Genomic DNA, 6,986 nt, shown 5'->3' with positions numbered 1-6,986 from the left:
CCTCCAAAAGTGCGCACCTTTGGAGCGCAGAAAAGTGCCCTCCAAAAAGTGCCCTCCAAAAGTGCGCACCTTTGGAGCGCAGAAAAGTGCCCTCCAAAAAGTGCCCTCCAAAAGTGCGCACCTTTGGAGCGCAGAAAAGTGCCCTCCAAAAAGTGCCCTCCAAAAGTGCGCACCTTTGGAGCGCAGAAAAGTGCCCTCCAAAAAGTGCCCTCCAAAAGTGCGCACCTTTGGAGCGCAGAAAAGTGCCCTCCAAAAAGTGCCCTCCAAAAGTGCGCACCTTTGGAGCGCAGAAAAGTGCCCTCCAAAAAGTGCCCTCCAAAAGTGCGCACCTTTGGAGCGCAGAAAAGTGCCCTCCAAAAAGTGCCCTCCAAAAGTGCGCACCTTTGGAGCGCAGAAAAGTGCCCTCCAAAAGTGCGCACTTTTGGTGCGCACCAAGGCGCTGGTTCGGTCGTTGCAGGCGAGTTCGGAAGTTGGGGTCGATGTCCTGAGCGGAGGTGCAAACTACACAGGTGTCGGAATCGGACAAATAGCTTATATAGGGGAGGTGTATGCTTCGATGGGTCGACTCCCCAGGTTGAGCGCACCGCGCCAACCTCAAAGACCCTACGGTATGGATGAAGTCGGAAGTTGGGTCCGATGACCGATTCGATTAGTAGGTATGCTCATGAGGTCGGAATTTGGGTCCGATGACCTGCCATGTGCAGGAAGGCGAATGTTGACACTGTGCGTTGCAAGGTGCACACCAAGGCGCTGGTGCGGTCTTTTTAGTCGAGTTCGGAAGTTGGGGTCGATGTCCTGATCGGAGGTGCAAGCTACACAGGTGTGGGAATCGGACAAATAGCTTATATAGGGGAGGTGTATGCTTCGTTGGGTCGACTCCCCGGGTTGAGCGCACCGCGCCAACCTCAAAGACCCTACGGTATGGATGAAGTCGGAAGTTGGGTCCGATGACCGATTCGATATGTAGGCATACTCGCGAGGTCGGAATTTGGGTCCGATGACCTGCCACGTGCAGGAAGGCGAATGTTGGCACTGTGCGTTGCAAGGTGCGCACCAAGGCGCTGGTTCGGTCGTTGGAGGCGAGTTCGGAAGTTGGGGTCGATGTCTTGATCGGAGGTGCAAACTACACAGGTGTGGGAATCGGACAAATAGCTTATATAGGGGAGGTGTATGCTTCGTTGGGTCGACTCCCCGGGTTGAGCGCACCGCGCCAACCTCAAAGACCCTACGGTATGGATGAAGTCGGAAGTTGGGTCCGATGACCGATTCGATATGTAGGCATACTCGCGAGGTCGGAATTTGGGTCCGATGACCTGCCATGTGCAGGAAGGCGAATGTTGGGACTGTGCGTCGCAAGGTGCGCACCAAGGCGCTGGTGCCGTCGTTGCAGTCGAGTTCGGAAGTTGGGGTCGATGTCCTGGTCAGAGGTGCAAACTACACAGGTGTGGGAATCGGACAAATAGCTTATATAGGGGAGGTGTATGCTTCGATGGGTCGACTCCCTGGGTTGAGCGCACCGCGCCAACCTCAAAGACCCTACAGTATGGATGAAGTCGGAAGTTGGGTCCGATGACCGATTCGATACGTAGGCATATTGGCGAGGTCTGAATTTGTGTCCGATGACCTGCCATGCGCAGGAAGGCGGAATTTGGGTCCGATGACCGAGTTGATGGCGTGCCATGCGCAGAAAGGCGGAATTTGGGTCCGATGACCGAGTTGATGTTGATGGCCCGCCATGCACAGGAAGGCGGAATTTGGGTCCGATGACCGATTTGAAGGCGTGCCATACGCAAAAAGGCGGAGTTTGGGTCCGATGACCGAGTTGATATTGATGGCCCGCCATGCGCAGGAAGGCGGAATTTGGGTCCGATGACCTGACATACGCATGGAGTCCGACTCGGGGGCCGATGTTCGATTCGATGACTTGCATTGTGGGTAAAGTCGGAAGTTGTGGTCTTTGACCCGATTCGATGACCAGACTTCGGCTGCTTGAGAATCGGACAAATAACTTATATAGGGGAGGTAGTGTTCTCGAGCATCCTCCCCCCGTGCCCGTTTATGTCGATTGATGCTGGTGCTCGACTGGTTGGAGCGCTCGGATGCAAAAATCTTGCACCAGGATTTATCGATTGTGATGGACACGGCAAGTCTCCTGATTGCTATGCAGGAGCTCATCGTGAATCTCTATGCGGCCTTGGTATGGACTCGACCTGCGGAATGGTTCGGCAATGGTAGTCGCTCCAACACGTCCTTGCAATGGCCACAGAGGTGATTCGACTAGAGCTCCAGTCTAGCTTTTGGGTTGCTTGGCGGACTGGTATAGCCGCGATCGAGTTCCGGCCATGAACGTTTTAGATAGCTCTTGGGCTTTCTGGGACGGAAGTCGGAAGTTTGGGCTGTTGTCTGATTTGATGACCATTCTTCGGATGTGTGAGAATCGGACAAATAACTTATATAGGGGACTGTGTTGTCTCACGCAGCCCCCTCCGTGCCCCTCTATCTCGACCGATGTTGGTGCTTGAAAGGGTTGGGATCGCTCGGATTTATAAACGTGCACCACCATTTGTCGAGTGTGAGGGACGCGGCAGGTCTCCTAAATGCTATGCGGGCGCTCTCTGAGAATCTCTATCCGGCCTCGACACAGACTAGTCTTGCTGAATGGTTTGGCACTGGTAGTCGATCCAACACGTCGTTGTTGTGGCCGCCTAGGCGATTCGATTCGAGCCCCCGTCTAGCTTTTGGGTTGCTTGGCGGATTTTGCCCTATCCGCAAGTGAGCTCGGTCCCTAAACGTTCGAGAAACCCGATTGCTATGCGCCGACTCTCTTTCTTGCGAGCCTCCATCTAGCTTTTGGGTCTCTACGGAACGGAAGTCGGAATCTGGGACCGTTGTTTGATTCGACGAGGCAGACTACGGTTGTGCGAGAATCGGACAAATAACTTATATAGGGGAGGTGTTGACTGGAGCATTCTCCCCCGTGCCCCTCTAACTCGACCAATGCTGGCGCTCGAACGGTGGTAGCGCTCGGATTTTCATTGAGCGCCAGCATTGGTCGATTTAGAGGGGCATGCGAGATTCCCGAATGCTATGCGAGGGCTCTAACGGAAATGTCTATTGGTTTCGGTATGGATGCAATTGCGAGTGGTTCGGCAAAGGTAGTCGTTCCGATGCGTCCATGTCGTGGCCAAATCGATAATTCGATTTGAGCCCTCGTATAGCATTTGGGTCTCTCGATGTGATTCCGCATTCCAGTCCCTTTGGGCACTGCTTGAGCCGCATCCCAGGGGGTTCCCTTCCCAATAATCTGCCTCGCAACCCGATTGCTATGCGGTGAGGCTCCTCGGCCGCCTCGGAACTATCTGTGTATCAGACGCATCGCGGGATAAGGGGTTGGCAACGGTAGTCGCCCCAAGCGCGTCCGATGCTTGGACCATTCCGAGGCGGCCCTGAAGCCTCTTCCGTCTAGCCGTTGGGTCCTTCTCGCCGCATCCCTCGCCTCGCACCCCGATTGCTATGCGGTGAGGCTCCTCGGCCGCCTCGGAACTATCTGTGTATCGGACGCGTCGCGGGATAAGGGGTTGTCACTGGTAGTCGCCCCAAGCGCGTCCGATGCTTGGACCATTCCGAGGCGGCCCTGAAGCCTCTTCCGTCTAGCCGTTGGGTCCTTCTCGCCGCATCCCTCGCCTCGCACCCCGATTGCTATGCGGTGAGGCTCCTCGGCCGCCTCGGAACTATCTGTGTATCGGACGCGTCGCGGGATAAGGGGTTGTCATTGGTAGTCGCCCCAAGCGCGTCCGATGCTTGGACCATTCCGAGGCGGCCCTGAAGCCTCTTCCGTCTAGCCGTTGGGTCCTTCTCGCCGCATCCCTCGCCTCGCACCCCGATTGCTATGCGGTGAGGCTCCTCGGCCGCCTCGGAACTATCTGTGTATCGGACGCGTCGCGGGATAAGGGGTTGTCACTGGTAGTCGCCCCAAGCGCGTCCGATGCTTGGACCATTCCGAGGCGGCCCTGAAGCCTCTTCCGTCTAGCCGTTGGGTCCTTCTCGCCGCATCCCTCGCCTCGCACCCCGATTGCTATGCGGTGAGGCTCCTCGGCCGCCTCGGAACTATCTGTGTATCGGACGCGTCGCGGGATAAGGGGTTGTCACTGGTAGTCGCCCCAAGCGCGTTCGATGCTTGGACCATTCCGAGGCGGCCCTGAAGCCTCTTCCGTCTAGCCGTTGGGTCCTTCTCGCCGCATCCCTCGCCTCGCACCCCGATTGCTATGCGGTGAGGCTCCTCGGCCGCCTTGGAACTATCTGTGTATCGGACGCGTCGCGGGATAAGGGGTTGTCACTGGTAGTCGCCCCAAGCGCGTCCGATGCTTGGACCATTCCGAGGCGGACCCGAAGCCTCTTCCGTCTAGCCGTTGGGTCCTTCTCGCCGCATCCTTCGCCTCGCACCCCGATTGCTATGCGGTGAGGCTCCTCGGCCGCCTCGGAACTATCTGTGTATCGGACGCGTCGCGGGATAAGGGGTTGTCACTGGTAGTCGCCCCAAGCGCGTCCGATGCTTGGACCATTCCGAGGCGGACCCGAAGCCTCTTCCGTCTAGCCGTTGGGTCCTTCTCGCCGCATCCCTCGCCTCGCACCCCGATTGCTATGCGGTGAGGCTCCTCGGCCGCCTTGGAACTATCTGTGTATCGGACGCGTCGCGGGATAAGGGGTTGTCACTGGTAGTCGCCCCAAGCGCGTCCGATGCTTGGACCATTCCGAGGCGGACCCGAAGCCTCTTCCGTCTAGCCGTTGGGTCCTTCTCGCCGCATCCCTCGCCTCGCACCCCGATTGCTATGCGGTGAGGCTCCTCGGCCGCCTTGGAACTATCTGTGTATCGGACGCGTCGCGGGATAAGGGGTTGTCACTGGTAGTCGCCCCAAGCGCGTCCGATGCTTGGACCATTCCGAGGCGGACCCGAAGCCTCTTCCGTCTAGCCGTTGGGTCCTTCTCGCCGCATCCCTCGCCTCGCACCCCGATTGCTATGCGGTGAGGCTCCTCGGCCGCCTTGGAACTATCTGTGTATCGGACGCGTCGCGGGATAAGGGGTTGTCACTGGTAGTCGCCCCAAGCGCGTCCGATGCTTGGACCATTCCGAGGCGGCCCCGAAGCCTCTTCCGTCTAGCCGTTGGGTCCTTCTCGCCGCATCCCTCGCCTCGCACCCCGATTGCTATGCGGTGAGGCTCCTCGGCCGCCTTGGAACTATCTGTGTATCGGACGCGTCGCGGGATAAGGGGTTGTCACTGGTAGTCGCCCCAAGCGCGTCCGATGCTTGGACCATTCCGAGGCGGCCCCGAAGCCTCTTCCGTGTAGCCGTTGGGTCCTTCTCGCCGCATCCCTCGCCTCGCACCCCGATTGCTATGCGGTGAGGCTCCTCGGCCGCCTTGGAACTATCTGTGTATCGGACGCGTCGCGGGATAAGGGGTTGTCACTGGTAGTCGCCCCAAGCGCGTCCGATGCTTGGACCATTCCGAGGCGGACCTGAAGCCTCTTCCCTCTAGCCGTTGGGGCTTTCTCGCCGCATCCCTCGCCTCGCACCCTGATTGCTATGCTGTGAGGCTCCTCGGCCGCCTTGGAACTATCTGTGTATCGGACGCATCGCGGGATAAGGGGTTGGCAGTGGTAGTCGCCCCAAGCGCATCCGATGCTTGGACCATTCCGAGGCGGCCCTGCAGCCTCTTCCGTCTAGCCGTTGGGGCCATCTCGCCGCATCCCCCACCTCGCACCACGATTGCTATGCGGTGAGGCTCCTTGGCCGCCTCAGAACTATCTGTGTATCGGACGCATCGCGGGATAAGGGGTTGTCACTGGTAGTCGCCCCAAGCGCGTCCGATGCTTGGACTATTCCGAGGCGGCCCTGCAGCCTCTTCCGTCTAGCCGTTGGGGCCATCTCGCTGCATCCCCCACCTCCTCGGCCGCCTCGGAACTATCTGTGTATCGGACGCATCGCGGGATAAGGGGTTGGCAGTGGTAGTCGCCCCAAGCGCGTCCGATGCTTGGACTATTCCGAGGCAGCCCTGCAGCCTCTTCCGTCTAGCCTTTGGGGCCATCTCGCCGCATCCCTCGCCTCGCACCCCGATTGCTATGCGGTGAGGCTCCTCGGCCGCCTGGGAACTATCTTCGTATCGGACGCATCGCGGGATAAGGGGTTGTCACTGGTAGTCGCCCCAAGCGCGTCCGATGCTTGGACTATTCCGAGGCGGCCCTGTGGCCTCTTCCGTCTAGCCGTTGGGGCCATCTCGCCGCATCCCCCACCTCGCACCCCGATTGCTATGCGGTGAGGCTCTTCGGCCGCCTTGGAACTATCTTCGTATCGGACGCATCGCGGGATAAGGGGTTGTCACTGGTAGTGGCCCCAAGCGCGTCCGATGCTTGGACTATTCCGAGGCGGCCCTGCAGCCTCTTCCGTCTAGCCGTTGGGGCCATCTCGCCGCATCCCCCACCTCGCACCCCGATTGCTATGCGGTGAGGCTCCTCGGCCGCCTTGGAACTATCTTCGTATCGGACGCATCGCGGGATAAGGGGTTGTCACTGGTAGTCGCCCCAAGCGCGTCCGATGCTTGGACTATTCCGACGCGGCCCTGTGGCCTCTTCCGTCTAGCCGTTGGGGCCATCTCGCCGCATCCCCCACCTCGCACCCCGATTGCTATGCGGTGAGGCTCCTCGGCCGCCTTGGAACCATCTTCGTATCGGACGCATCGCGGGATAGGGGGCTGTCACTGGTAGTCGCCCCAAGCGTGTCCGATGCTTGGACCATTCCTAGGCGGCCCTGAAGCCTCTTCCGTCTAGCCGTTGGGGCCTTCCCGCCCCATCCCTCGCCTCGCACCCCCGATTGCTATGCGGTGAGGCTCCTCGGCCGCCTTGGAACCATCTGTGTATCGGACGCATCGCGGGATAAGGGGTTGGCACTGGCAGTCGCCCCAAGCGCGTCCGATGCTTGGACCATTCCGAGG

Source organism: Cryptomeria japonica, unplaced genomic scaffold (assembly GCF_030272615.1).
Source record: "Cryptomeria japonica unplaced genomic scaffold, Sugi_1.0 HiC_scaffold_296, whole genome shotgun sequence".
In the NCBI taxonomy this organism is placed as follows: Eukaryota; Viridiplantae; Streptophyta; class Pinopsida; order Cupressales; family Cupressaceae; genus Cryptomeria; species Cryptomeria japonica.
Note: the sequence above shows the minus strand (reverse complement) of the source record.